A 14986-nucleotide genomic window follows, 5' to 3' on the forward strand; every position below is an offset into this window, starting at 1 on the left:
TAACTCCAAGAAGCTCCTCAACCATGTCCCGGTATTTTCCAGACTCTATTTCTTCAGTCACGGCCTCTCTTTTGATTGGCAAAGCAGTGATCATGGCCATGTCTTGAAGAGTGATAGTCATTGCACTTGTCAAAAGTATAAGATGCTATGGCTGTAACAGCCAACGCATGGATCCCTTTTAGAACTTTGTTGAATATCTCAGCCATGTTACTTGTCATGTGACCATATCAAACTCGATCCTTGTCGCACGCTTGTGACCATAGCCCTTTATGCGGCAAATACTCTTTCAAAAAAGCTTGTCCCTTCGCATTGGTCAAACCATACAACTCATCGTACATCTCCTGCAATACCTCCAGCTCATACACCATGCAAAGCATACGGAGATACTCGCACAATTCCCAATTACGGCAAGCCCGATAAAAATTAGCCGCAAAATTCCTAATGCACCGACGGTGCTTCACTAGGGGGTGATAACCCACAAGTATAGGGGATCTATCGTAGTCCTTTCGATAAGTAAGAGTGTCAAACCCAACGAGGAGCAGAAGGAAATGATAAGCGGTTTCCAGCAAGGTATTCTCTGCAAGTACTGAAATAAGTGGTAACAGATAATTTTGTGATAGGATAATTTGTAACAAGCAACAAGTAACAAAAGTAAATAAAGTGCAGCAAGGTGGCCCAATCCTTTTTGTAGCAAAGGACAAGCCTTGACAAACTCTTATATAGAGAAAAGCGCTCCCGAGAGGACACATGGGAATATCGTCAAGCTAGTTTTCATCACGTTCATATGATTCGCGTTCGGTACTTTGATAATTTGGTATGTGGGTGGACCGGTGCTTGGGTATTGTCCTGACTTGGACAAACATCCCACTTATGATTAACCTCTATTGCAAGCATCCGCAACTACAACAAAAGTATTAAGGTAAACCTAACCATAGCATGAAACATATGGATCCAAATCAGCCCCTTATGAAGCAATGCATAAACTAGGGTTTAAGCTTCTATCACTCTAGCAACCCATCATCTACTTATTACTTCCCAATGCCTTCCTCTAGGCCCAAATAATGGTGAAGTGTTATGTAGTCGACGTTCACATAACACCACTAGAGGAGAGACAACATACATCTCATCAAAATATCGAACGAATACCAAATTCACATGACTACTAATAGCAAGACTTCTCCCATGTCCTCAGGAACAAACGTAACTACTCACAAAGCATAATCATGTTCATAATCATAGGGGTATTAATATGCATATAGGATCTGAACATATGATCTTCCACCAAATAAACCAACTAGCATCAACTCAAAGGAGTAATTAACACTACTAGCAACCTAGTAGTACCAATCCCGGACTTGGAGACAAGAATTGGATACAAGAGATGAACTAGGGTTTTGAGAGGAGATGGTGCTGGTGAAGATGTTGATGGAGATTGCCCTCTCCCGATGAGAGGAGCGTTGGTGATGACGATGGCGATGATTTCCCCCTCCCGGAGGGAAGTTTCCCCGGCAGAACAGCTCTGCCGGAGCCCTAGATTGGATCCGCCAAGTTTCCGCCTCGTGGCGGCGGAGTTTCGTCCGAGGAGATGGCTTCTGGCTTTTTTCTCATCAAAAGACTCCATATAGCAGAAGATGGCCATCGAAGGGCCACCAGGGGGCCCACGAGGTAGGGGGGCGCGCCCCCCACCCTCGTGGGTAGGGTGTGGCCCCCCTGGTGAACTTCTTGCGCTCAGTATTTTTTTATATATTCTGAAAACGTCTTCCGTGAAGTTTCATGACTTTTGGAGCTGTGCATGATAGGTCTCTAATATTTGCTCCTTTTCCAGCCCAGAATCCCAGCTGTCGACATTCTCCCTCTTTATGTAAACCTTGTAAAATAAGAGAGAATAGGCATAAGTATTGTGACATAATGTGTAATAACAACCCATAATGCAATAAATATCGATATAAAAGCATGATGCAAAATGGACGTATCAACTCCCCCAAGCTTAGACCTCGCTTGTCCTCAAGCGAAAGCCGAAATCAAAAAATATGTCCACATGTTTGGAGATAGAGGTGTCGATAAAAGTAAAATTCGGACATGAGGGCATCATGATTATTCTTAGAACAACAACTTACATAATTCTTGTCATATGATTTCTTATGCTAGAGTATTAATTCAATCACAATTTCAAGTATGAATCGTAAACTTCATTGAAAACTAACAAACTATAGTCTCAGTCATTGGAGTAATTGCAATTTATCATAACACAGGAAAGAGACAATATATAAGAGCTTTTCAGCAAGTCCACATACTCAACTATCATATAGTCTTTCACAATTGCTGACACTCACGCAATACTTATGGGTATGGAGTTTTAATCGGACACGGAGAAAGATAGGGGCTTATAGTTTTGCCTCCCAACGTTTTACCTCAAGGGTAATGTCAACAATAATAGTTCATGAAAACTCACATCCAATTAGCCATATATACCAGGATCTTTCCAACATACTGTGCTTGCCAAAGGATAAAATGTAAAAAGGAAGGGTGAAGATCACCATGACTCTTATGCAAGGTAGGAGATAAAAGTAAAAGATAGGCCCTTCGCAGAGGGAAGCAGAGGTTGTCATGCGCTTTTATGGTTGGATGCACAAAATCTTAATGCGAAAGAACGTCACTTTATATTGCCACTTGTGATATGGACCTTTATTATGCAGTCTGTCGCTTTTATTTCTTCCATATCACACGATCGTATAAAGCTTATTTTCTCCCACACTAATAAGTCATACATATTTAGAGAGCAATTTTTATTGCTTGCACCGATGACAACTTACTTGGAGGATCTTACTCAATCCATAGGTAGGTATGGTGGACTCTCATGGCAAAAATGGTTTAAGGGTATTTGGAAGCACAAGTAGTATCTCTACTTGGTGTGATGAATTTGGCTAGCATGAGGGGGAAAGGCAAGCTCAACCATGTTGGATGATCCATGACAATATAATCTATCTCAGATCTAAGAAAGCATAACCCATTACGTTGTCTTCCTTGTCCAACGTCAACTCTTTAGCATGTCATATTTTAATGAGTGCTCACAATCATAAAAGATGTCCAAGATAGTATATTTATATGTGAAGACCTCTCTTTCTTTATTACTTCCTATTAATTGCAACGATGACCAAAACTATGTTTGTCAACTCTCAACAACTTTTATTCATCATACTTTTTCTATGTGAGCTCATTACTCTCCATAAGATCCATATGATCTCTTTGTTTCCTTTTTTATTTATTTCTCTTTTCTTTTATTCACTTAGGATCATGGCAAAAATAATCAAGCCCTTGACTCAACACTAATGTTTATTATATATAGCTCACGGACTCGATTACATAGAGGGATCATAAAGCAAAACTCAAAACTAGATCATGCCATAAACTTTATTCTACTAGATCAAGATATTACCAAAAGGATCGAACTAAGAAAAACGGTAAAGATAAAAGTGATGGTGACACGATACCGGGGCACTCCCCCAAGCTTGGCAGTTGCCAAGGGGAGTGCCCATACCCGATACTCAGTTCTTCTTTGTTGGTGGAGAAGATGGAGATGATGATGGATAGTCACACATCGAGCGTAAGAGGTCCTCCAGCTTGCGGATAATGCCCTTGACTGCAACAATATGCTCCTTCAACAAAATATTTTCACGTGTGAGATACTTGTTCTATATACGAGCTAACTCAATCATCTTGAAAGCTTCGATCTCAGTTGGGGTAAGAAGATTGTGATCAAGTTGAAGGATGTCTTCTGCTTCCGGAGCGTGATCCTCCGTGGCCTTCTTGATACCTTCATCCTTGTTGATCTCCATGGGTTCTTCCCTCTTCAGCTCTATTTTCATTAGCCAAGCATCGTTGTCACCATTGTTGGAGGAGGGGGACGACATGATGCCTGGCCTTGACGACCCTGACAGGAAACAACTCGAAACAAGAACAAAGGATATTTGCGTGATGCAGGAGTCAAAACCTTCGGGAGATTATATAATGAATTTTTACCGACCAAAATACGTGTCGTGTAAGAAAACGGAGTCCGTAGAGCGCACGAGGTGCCCACGAGGTAGGGGGTGCGCCCAGTAGGGTAGGGCGCGCCCTCCACCCTCGTGGAGGCCTCGTGTCCTTCCCGGACTGCTTCTTATTTTTCTATTTTTCTAAATATTCCAGAACGGAGAAATATTGCCTTAAAAACTGTTTTCGAGTCGGTTTACTTACCGTACCACATACCTATTCCTTTTCGGAGTCTGAAACATTCCGGAAAGTGTCCCTTATGTATTCCTCCGGGGTTAGGGTTTCAATAACATTGATTTCAACATTTATGGGATTACCTGAGATATAATGTTTGATTCTTTGACCGTTCACCACCTTCAGATTTGTGCCTTCAAAGTTGTTGATTTTTATGGCACCGGAACGATAGACCTCCTCGATAACGTAAGGACCTTCCCATTTAGAGAGAAGTTTTCCTGCAAAAAAATTTAACGAGAGTTGTATAGCAATACATAATCACCTACATTAAACTCACGCTTTTGTATCCTTTTATCATGCCATCTTTTAACTTTTTCTTTAAACAACTTGGCATTTTCGTAGGCTTGGGTTCTTCATTCATCGAGTGAGCTAATATCAAATAACCTCTTCTCACCGGCAAGTTTAAAATCATAATTGAGCTCTTTAATAGCCCAATATGCCTTGTGTTCTAGTTTGAGAGGTAAGTGACATGCTTTTCCATAAACCATGTTATACGGAGACATACCCATAGGATTTTTGTATGCAGTTCCATAGGCCCATAATGCATCATCAAGTTTCTTGGACCAATTCTTTCTAGACCTATTGACAGTCTTTTGCAAAATTAATTTGAGCTCTCTATTACTCAATTCTACTTGACCACTAGACTGAGGGTGATAAGGAGATGCAATTCTATGATTAACATCATACTTAGCAAGCATTTTACGGAAAGCACCATGAATAAAATGTGAACCACCATCAGTCATTAAATATCTAGGGACTCCAAATCTTGGAAAAATAACTTCTTTAAGCATTTTAATAGAAGTGTTATGATCATCACTACTAGTTGGAATATCTTCTACCCACTTAGTAACATAATCAACAACAACTAAAATATGTGTATATCCATTAGAGGCAGGAAAAGGTCCCATATAGTCAAAGCCCCAAACATCAAATGGTTCAATAACGAGTGAATAGTTCATAGTCATTTCTTGACGTCTACTAATATTACCAATTCTTTGACATTCACCACAAGATAAGACAAACTTACGGGCATCTTTGAAGAGAGTAGGCCAATAAAACCAGATTGCAATACCTTATGTTCAGTTCTATATCCAGCATGGTGTCCTCCATAAGCTTTGGAGTGACACTTGCGTAGGATCTGTTCCTGTTCATGCTCAGGTACACAACGTCTAATAACACCATCTACTCCTTCTTTATAAATATGTGGGTCATCCCAAAAGTAATGTCTCAAATCATAGAAGAATTTTTCTTTTGCTGGTATGTGAAACTAGGTGGTATGAATTTGGCAACAATGTAATTAGCATAATCAGCATACCATGGAGCAGTATGAGAAGCATTTATGGCATTTAATTGCTCATCAGGAAAGCTATCATCAATAGGTAGTGGGTCATCAAGCACATTTTCTAACCTAGACAAGTTGTCTGCAACGGGGTTCTCAACTCCCTTTCTATCAACAATATGTAAATCAAATTCTTGTAGCAAGACAACCCAAATAATAAGTCTAGGTTTATCATCTTTCTTTTCCATAAGATATTTAATAGCAGCATGATCAATGTGAATAGTTACTTTAGAATCAACAATATAAGGTCTGAACTTATCACAAGCAAATACAACTGCTAAGAATTCTTTTTCAGTAGTAGCATAATTCCTTTGAGCATTGTCTAGGGTTTGACTAGCATATTGAATAACGTTTAATTTCTTATCAACTCTTTGCCCTAGAACAGCACCTACAACATAGTCATTAGCATCACACATAATTTCAAAGGGTAAATTCCAATCAGGTGGCTGAACAATAGGTGCAGAGATCAATGCTTTCTTAAGTATTTCAAATGCTTCTACACATCATCATCAAAGACAAATGGTATATCTTTTTGTAATAAATTAGTCAGAGGCCGAGAAATTTTGGAGAAGTCCTTAATGAACCTCCTATAAAACCCGGCATGACCAAGGAAACTCCTTATACCTTTGATGTCCTTGGGGCATGGCATCTTTTCAATAGCATCAACCTTGGCTTTATCAACTTCAATACCTCTTTCAGAAACTTTATGCCCCAAGACAATACCTTCATTAACCATAAAGTGGCACTTTTCCCAATTCAAGACAAGATTAGTTTCTTCACATCTCTGCAAAACTCGATCAAGGTTGCTCAAGCAATCATCAAAAGAAGATCCATAAATGGAGAAATCGTCCATGAAAACCTCACAAATCTTTTCACAAAAGTCAGAGAATATAGCCATCATGCATCTTTGAAAGGTAGCAGGTGCGTTACATAAACCAAAAGGCATACGTCTATAAGCAAAAGTACCAAAAGGGCAAGTAAAAGTAGTCTTTGATTGATCCTTGGCTGACTCAGGTATTTGAGAGAAACCAGAATAACCATCTAGAAAGCAAAAATGTGTATGTTTGGATAATCTTTCTAGCATTTGATCGATAAAAGGTAAGGGGTAATGATCCTTTTTAGTGGCCTTATTTAATATGCGGAAATCAATTACCATCCTATAAACTTTAACAATTCCTTGAGGAATCAATTCATCTTTATCATTAGGAACGACAGTAATACCTCCCTTCTTAGGGACACAATGGACATGACTTACCCACTGACTATCAGCAACGGGATAGATTATACCTGCCTCAAGGAGCTTTAGTATTTCCTTTCTTACCACTTCTTTCATTTTAGGATTCAGCCGTCGTTGATGATCACGAACTGGTTTAGCATCTTCTTCCAAATTTATTTTATGTTGACATAGAGTGGGACTAATGCCCTTAAGATCATCAAGAGTATACCCAATAGCAGCACGATGCTTCTTCAGAGTTTTCAGTAATCTCTCTTCCTCATGCTCTGAAAGGTTAGCACTAATAATAACATGATATATCTTTTTCTCATCAAGATAAGCATATTTAAGAGTATCAGGTAACTGTTTAAGCTCAAACACAGGATCACCCTTGGGTGGAGGAGGATCCCCTAGGATTTCAATAGGCAAATTGTGTTTCAGAATAGATTCATGTTTAAAGAATACTTCATCTATTTCCCTTCTTTCATTCATAAACATATCATTTTCATGGTCTAGCAAATATTGTTCTGAAGGATCACTAGGAGGTACGTCAATAGAAGCAAGAACAATAATTTCATCCTTGCTAGGTAATTCTTCTTCACGGTGTTGTCTACTAAATTTAGAGAAATGAAATTCATGAGACATATCATCTAAGCCGATAGTAACAACATCCTTTTTGCAATCTATCTTAGCTTTAACAGTGTTTAAGAAGGGTCTACCAAATATAATGGGACAACAACTATCTTGTGGGGAACCAAGAACAAGAAAATCAGCAAGATATTTAGTTTTCCCACACAAGACTTCAACATCTCTAACAATTCCCATTGGTGAAATAGTATCTCTATTGGCAAGTTTAATTGTGACATCAATATCTTCTAACTCAGCGGGTGCAATGTCATGCATAATTTCTTTGTATAAGTCAAAAGGTATTGCACTAGCACTAGCACCCATATCACATAAGCCATGATAACAATGATCTCCTATTTTAACAGAAATGACAGGCATGCCTACCACAGGTCTGTTTTTATCTTTTGCACAAGGTTTAGCAATTCTAGCAGTCGCATAAAGGAAATGAATAACATGCCCATCAATATTATCAGACAAGAGATCTTTAACAATAGCAATATCAGGTTCAACTTTAATTTGCTCAGGAGGTGTATAAGTTTTAATATTGCTACTACGAACCATAGTTGAAGCTTTAGCATGATCCTTTATCCTAACAGGAAAAGGTGGTTTCTCAACATAAGCAGTAGGAACAATAGGATCATTATAAGTGATAGTCTTTTCTTCAACTTTAATAGGTGCAACTACTTTTACTTCTATGGGAGGATGATATTTAAACCACTTCTCCTTGGGGAGATCAACATAAGTAGCAAAAGATTCACAGAAAGAAGCTATATCTCAGAGTCAAGTCAATATTTAGTGCTAAATTTACGGAAAACATCGGTATCCATAAAAGATGTAACACAATCAAACTTAGGTGTCATACCTGACTCCTTACCTTCGTCGAGGTCCCAATCTTCAGAGTTGCGTTTAATTGTTTCCAATAAATCCCATTTGAATTCAATAGTCTTCATCATAAAAGAGCCGGCGCAAGAAGTATCGAGCATGGTGCGATTGCTATCAGAAAGCCGAGTATAAAAATTTTGAATAATCATTTCTCTTGAGAGCTCATGATTGGGGCATGAATATAACATTGACTTAAGCCTCCCCCAAGCTTGAGCGATGCTTTCTCCTTCGCGAGGCCAAAAATTATATATATAATTGCGATCACGATGAACAAGATGCATAGGATAAAACTTCTAATGAAATTCCAATTTCAATCGTTTGTAGTTCCATGACCCCATATCATCGCATAGCCTATACCATGTCAATGCATCTTCCTTCAAAGATAAAGGGAAGACCTTCTTCTTAATAACATCTCCAGGTACACCTGCAAGCTTAAATAATCCACAAACTTCATCCACATATATTAGGTGCTCATCAGGATGTAATGTTCCATCTCCTGCAAAAGGATTAGCTAGCAGTTTTTCTATCATACCTGAAGGAATTTCAAATCAGACATTTTCATTTTCAGTAGGTTCGGTAGGTTGAGGAGCAACTCTTTGCTCTACTGGTCGGGGGAAGATACCCCGAACAAGCCCCTCAGAGGATTACTTTCCATAGTAACAAATGACAGTAAATTTCAGCACACTATATAAATTTTTCCTTACCAAATTCCACCTACCAAAGGCGCTTCACTCCCCATCAACGGCGCCAGAAAAGAGTCTTGATAACCCACAAGTATAGGGGATCTATCGTAGTCCTTTCGATAAGTAAGAGTGTCGAACCCAACGAGGAGCAGAAGGAAATTATAAGCGATTTCCAGCAAGGTATTCTCTGCAAGTACTAAAATAAGTGGTAACAGATAGTTTTGTGATAGGATAATTTGTAACGAGCAACAAGTAACAAAAGTAAATAAAGTGCAGCAAGGTTGCCCGATCCTTTTTGTAGCAAAGGATAAGCCTGGACAAACTCTTATATAGAGAAAAGCGCTCCCGAGGACACATGGGTATATCGTCAAGCTAGTTTTCATCACGTTCATATGATTCGCGTTCGGTACTTTGATAATTTGGTATGTGGGTGGACCGGTGCTTGGGTACTGTCCTTACTTGGACAAGCATCCCACTTATGATTAACCTCTATTGCAAGCATCTGCAACTACAACAAAAGTATTAAGGTAAACCTAACCATAGCATGAAACATATTAATCCAAATCAGCCCCTTACGAAGCAACGCATAAACTAGGGTTTAAGCTTCTGTCACTCTAGCAACCCATCATCTACTTATTACTTCCCAATGCCTTCCTCTAGGCCCAAATAATGGTGAAGTGTTATGTAGTCGACGTTCACATAACACCACTAGAGGAGAGACAACATACATCTTATCAAAATATCGAACGAATACCAAATTCACATGACTACTAATAGCAAGACTTCTCCCATGTCCTCAGGAACAAACGTAACTACTCACAAAGCATAATCATGTTCATAATCATAGGGGTATTAATATGCATATAGGATCTGAACATATGATCTTCCACCAAATAAACCAACTAGCATCAACTAGAAGGAGTAATTAACACTACTAGCAACCTACTAGTACCAATCCCGGACTTGGAGACAAGAATTGGATACAAGAGATGAACTAGGGTTTTGAGAGGAGATGGTGCTGGTGAAGATGTTGATGGAGATTGCCCTCTCCCGATGAGAGGAGCGTTGGTGATGACGATGGCAATGATTTCCCCCTCCCGGAGGGAAGTTTCCCTGGCAGAACAGCTCTGCCGGAGCCCTAGATTGGATCTGCCAAGGTTCCGCCTCATGGTGGCAGAGTTTCGTCCGAGGAGATGGCTTCTGGCTTTTTTCTCATCAAAAGACTCCATATAGTAGAAGATGGCCATCGGAGGGCCACCAGGGGGCCCACGAGGTAGGGGGCGCGCCCCCACCCTCGTGGGCAGGGTGTGGCCCCCCTGGTGAACTTCTTATGCTCAGTATTTTTTATATATTCTGAAAACGTCTTCCATGAAGTTTCAGGACTTTTGGAGCTGTGCAGGATAGGTCTCTAATATTTGCTCCTTTTCTAGCCCAGAATCCCAGCTGCCGGCATTCTCCCTCTTTATGTAAACCTTGTAAAATAAGAGAGAATAGGCATAAGTATTGTGACATAATGTGTAATAACAGCCCATAATGTAATAAATATCGATATAAAAGCATGATGCAAAATGGACGTATCAGGGGGTTCCCGGCAATTTCCTCCTTCACGGCATTCAATATGCTATGATGGCGGTCAGATATGACACAAACCTCCCGTGCAGGGCCAACAACCTTAGTTCTAAGAAAGTGCATGAACCAACTCCAATTGTCGTTGTCCTCCCCGGCAACCAAAGCAAAGGCCAACGGGACCAATCGATTGTCCGCATCGCAGGAGATCACGACGAGTAGGGTGCCTTTAAACTTTCCCCTCAAGAATGTCCCATCAACAGAAAGAAATGGCTGGAAATGCTTGAACACCTTGACACAAGGGCCGAAACACCAAAATGCTTGACCAAACACTGGGTACTTCACATTCTTCACAGTGCGGGACTTGCTTGGATGCGGCTCAATTACCTGCGTCATTCCAGGGTTGCGAAAGGCCATCGCTGCCAACATCCTAGGTAGCCTTCCATATGCATCCTCCTAGTCACCGCAAGCCATCTTTAGAGCCATTTGTTTTGCCCTCCACGCCTTCCCATACTTCACATGGTAGTTAAATATCAAGAATATGAACTTCACCAAAGAACCAGCTGAGAGGGTTGGCGTAGCTTTGATAGCTCCGGCGCACCGGTGAGCAATAAAAGTGGATGTCAATTGCGGGTGCTTGTCGCGAATAAGGATGGTGTCGCCACAATTGTGGGGCCCTTCATAGCTACTTATCTTCCACCAACCACCCGAGGTCTTCCTAGCTCTGGTCTTCCAAGGACAATCTTCCTTCTTACACATCACAACAAAACGCTTGTTTTTGTTGGACTTGAATACTATGTATGGCCGATGGTGTTTGACGGCGTACTCTTGTAGCCAAATCTGCATGTGCAACATAGTCTTGAACTTCAAGCCTTCATATATCAAAGGTCGTCGCCAAGGTCGGTCTCGTGCTTCCTCCTCGGTGACAGGATTAGGCAATCCCGGCCCAAATTCCCGCATGTTAGAGTCTGCTATGGCTAGGTGTGCATCCCTAACATCTCTAAACTCATGAATGCTTGGATGTTTGCCCCATACCTTAATAAATGCATTGATCTCCTCCTTGGTAAATTGGAACTCCGGACGGTCCTCGTTAGAGTCAGACACAAAAGCTTGAGCATAACCCTCATCCTCAGGATTATTTTCTCCAAATATCTCTGGATCTCCATCAAGTTAGCTTGATGCCACGAGAGGTACACAAGGTGAGGATGGAAACATGATTTCAGAGACGTCGACAAACTGTTCGTTGGTCCCCTCGCCTTGAGAATTATTTTCTCTCCCGATGAAAGCCGACACCCCACCGCAATGGTTGCGAGGTGGTGTGCCATATTTCCTAAAGATACTTCTCTCTCCACTACCTATATTTGTAGCCTTGACTTTCTCCTCGATGATGGCATGTGTATCCGTCAAACCTATCACCACAACACAATGATTTTGAGTTAGCGTATCTTCGTTATCAACATTTGATGGCTGGCTTGGACCCACATCATAAGCCTCCGCATAACCAACAACATTTGATGGCTGGCTTGGACCTACTTCCATAACCGAGGGACACTCATTCAGATCGATGAGAAGTTGAGGCCTCACAACACCGGTGACTTTGACGACAGCGACCACTAGAGATCTTATTTGGGACCCTTCAACAAGCTCCTTGTATAAATCCCACTCGTCAATGCCACAGATAGGTATCATCTGAGTAAACAAGCAAGATCCACACCCAACATCGTATCTTCCTTCTAAAGAAACATCATCACGAATGTCGTTCCACCCAACACTTCTCTAAGCTTCAAAGCAACCTCATTGAAACTAGGACTATGTGGAAAGAAAACAACTTGACTCATCATGTCTACAAACTCTGCACCACTGCCGGAGGAGGTCACATGCCCTCCGTGATGAACATGAAGTATCTTTGAGTATGCCATCTATATTCATTTCCCAAAATACAACTTTACCCATTAGCGCACAAATTATAAAACAAAACGCTGAAAATAGATAAACTGGACATATATTATATAACCTAACATCTACATCACTTCATATATAGCAAATATCACATCCAAATCATATCAATTTCACCAAATATCAACTTAACCTAATATCATATTAACTGCATTTGTGCTGTGAGAAGGCCAGGAGATACCTTACGATGGGTGGAGAGGAAGTCAGCCCCCGTTGTTGCGGAGGAGAAGGCCAAGAGGGTCTGGGGCGGAGAAAGGATGAGGTGGATGGGCCGGACCTCAAGCAGCGAGGTTCGTCGTGGAGGGCCTGGTCGGTTTGCGCCGGCGCATGGTCCATGGCGGGGGGCGTTGACGGCGACTGGCCGGGGCTGAGGGCGGTGACTGGCCGGGCTAGGGGGAGGCAACTAGCCGGGCTGGGGGGAGGCGACTGGTCGGGGCTGGGGGAGGCGACTGGCCGAGGTCGACGGCGGCTACCTCGGCTGGCTGCGGCGGCTCGACTAGGTTCGATAAAAAGGATATGGGGAATTTCCCCACAGTGAATCGATTGGGGGGGTGTAAACCTATCCATAGTTCGGCGCCAGCAAGTATGGCGCCGAATATGCCACGCCACCGGTTTCCCGTCCACTCGGTGTTACGATGATGATCTTGGGCCCACTAGTTCGGCTCCATACAACTTGGAGCCGAGATGTGCATATTCGGCGCCTTGCTCTTTGGCGCCGACCCTAGGGGCCAGATTTGGAATTAGTTTCGGCCAGGGGCCAAACGTGCTTGAAGTCACTGAAAGAGGCCAGTTCTGTCAAAAAATACACAGGTCACCGGCACACACGAGATATATCGTTCGACTGGTGCGGGCCCACCTCAAAGATAACCCTTCGGGCAACATGAGGTGATTGGCTGACGATCTCGGGCTTCCGCTAGGGTTTCTCATGGGAGGTGATGATCGGGATACGGTGGTGTTCTGGGCGGTGACAGCATCTCCCAAAGCACAGATCGTCTTGGTTTGGTTCTTTTGTGAGGGGGAGCCATGGTGGAGAAGGACAGTGGGAGGAAAGTTGATGCATCACCGCAAAAGACGGCAACTCCGAGATCGGGGCGAATGGCAAATCTATGTCAGATGTGACGTCATGGCAATCGCAGGGTGACGGGGATTCGCCGGCGGTGAGCAGAACACCTGATGCGACGGCAAGCCTCTCGGCTATACTCGGCGGAATGGTGTTGACAGAGAAGGAAGTCCAGGGCTTCGTGTTTACAGAATCGATGGAGGAGATACCCACCACGAGGAGGTGGTCACTGATCGGCAAAGTTTGCTCCTCAAGACCCATAAACATCAATAGCCTAGAACGGACTATGCAGAGGGCATGAGGTTTAGATCGCGATGCTCGGTTTCAGGATCTTGGAAGAAATTTGTTCATGGTTTACTTCGGAGGGGAAAGGGACCGGAAGCACGCAAGGAATGATAGACTGTGGCAATATGATTTCAACATTCTGATACTAAGGACTATGATGGAAAGACTAGGTCATCAGAGATGATTTTTAACATTGTGGGAGCTTGGGTCAGAGTAGAAAATCCGCCAATGGACAAGAAGACGAAAGGGATTTGAGGAAGCACTGGGCAATTGGTTGGGCAAGGTGGTGAAGGTAGATGTGGAAAAATATGGCTTTGCAAAAGGGAAATTTCTTAGGGTTAGAGCCAAGATATTTGTGTATGAACCTTTGGTGCGGTGCTTTGTCATCAAGGCTTTTGAAAATGATGAAAGTCCGTACATGGTTCAATTTATACTATGAAAAGATCCCACACTTTTGGTTTGAGTACGGAAGGCTGGTGCACGTGAATGATAGATGCGAGCCATCGACTGATAAATCGTCTTAGTGGGGTGAGTGGCTGCGAGCTTCTCCTTGCAGAAACATGTCATACAAAGGAGGGGTGGTAAGTGGAAAAGCGAGTAGTATCAACTCTGGTGAAAACTCTCTCACAGGCGGGAGTGGTCAAGGTGGATATGCTCATTGTCGGTGTAAAAACCAGCAGACCTCGGGGTAGGGGTCCCGAGCTGTGGATCTTAGACAGATGGTAACTAGAACAGGGGAGGCGATGTTTACCAGGCTTGGTGATACGTACATTTCACATCATGCTTTTATATTGATATTTATTGCATTATGGGTTGTTATTACACATTATAGCACATACTTATGTCTTTTCTCTCTTATTTTACAAGGATTACATGAAGAGGGAGAATGCCGGCGGCTAGAATTCTGGACTGAAAAAGGAGCAAATCTGAGAGACCTATTCTGCACAACTCCAAAAGTCCTAAAAATTTACAGAGAATTATTTTGGAATATATAAAAAATATTGGGCAAAGAAAGTAGCAGAGGGGACCCACCAGGTAGCCACAAGGGTGGGGGGAGCGCCCTACCCCCTGGGCGTGCCCCTGGCTTGTGGGCCACCTGGTAGGCCCCCGAT

This window comes from Triticum urartu, chromosome 3 (assembly GCF_003073215.2).
Source record: "Triticum urartu cultivar G1812 chromosome 3, Tu2.1, whole genome shotgun sequence".
Taxonomy (NCBI): domain Eukaryota; kingdom Viridiplantae; phylum Streptophyta; class Magnoliopsida; order Poales; family Poaceae; genus Triticum; species Triticum urartu.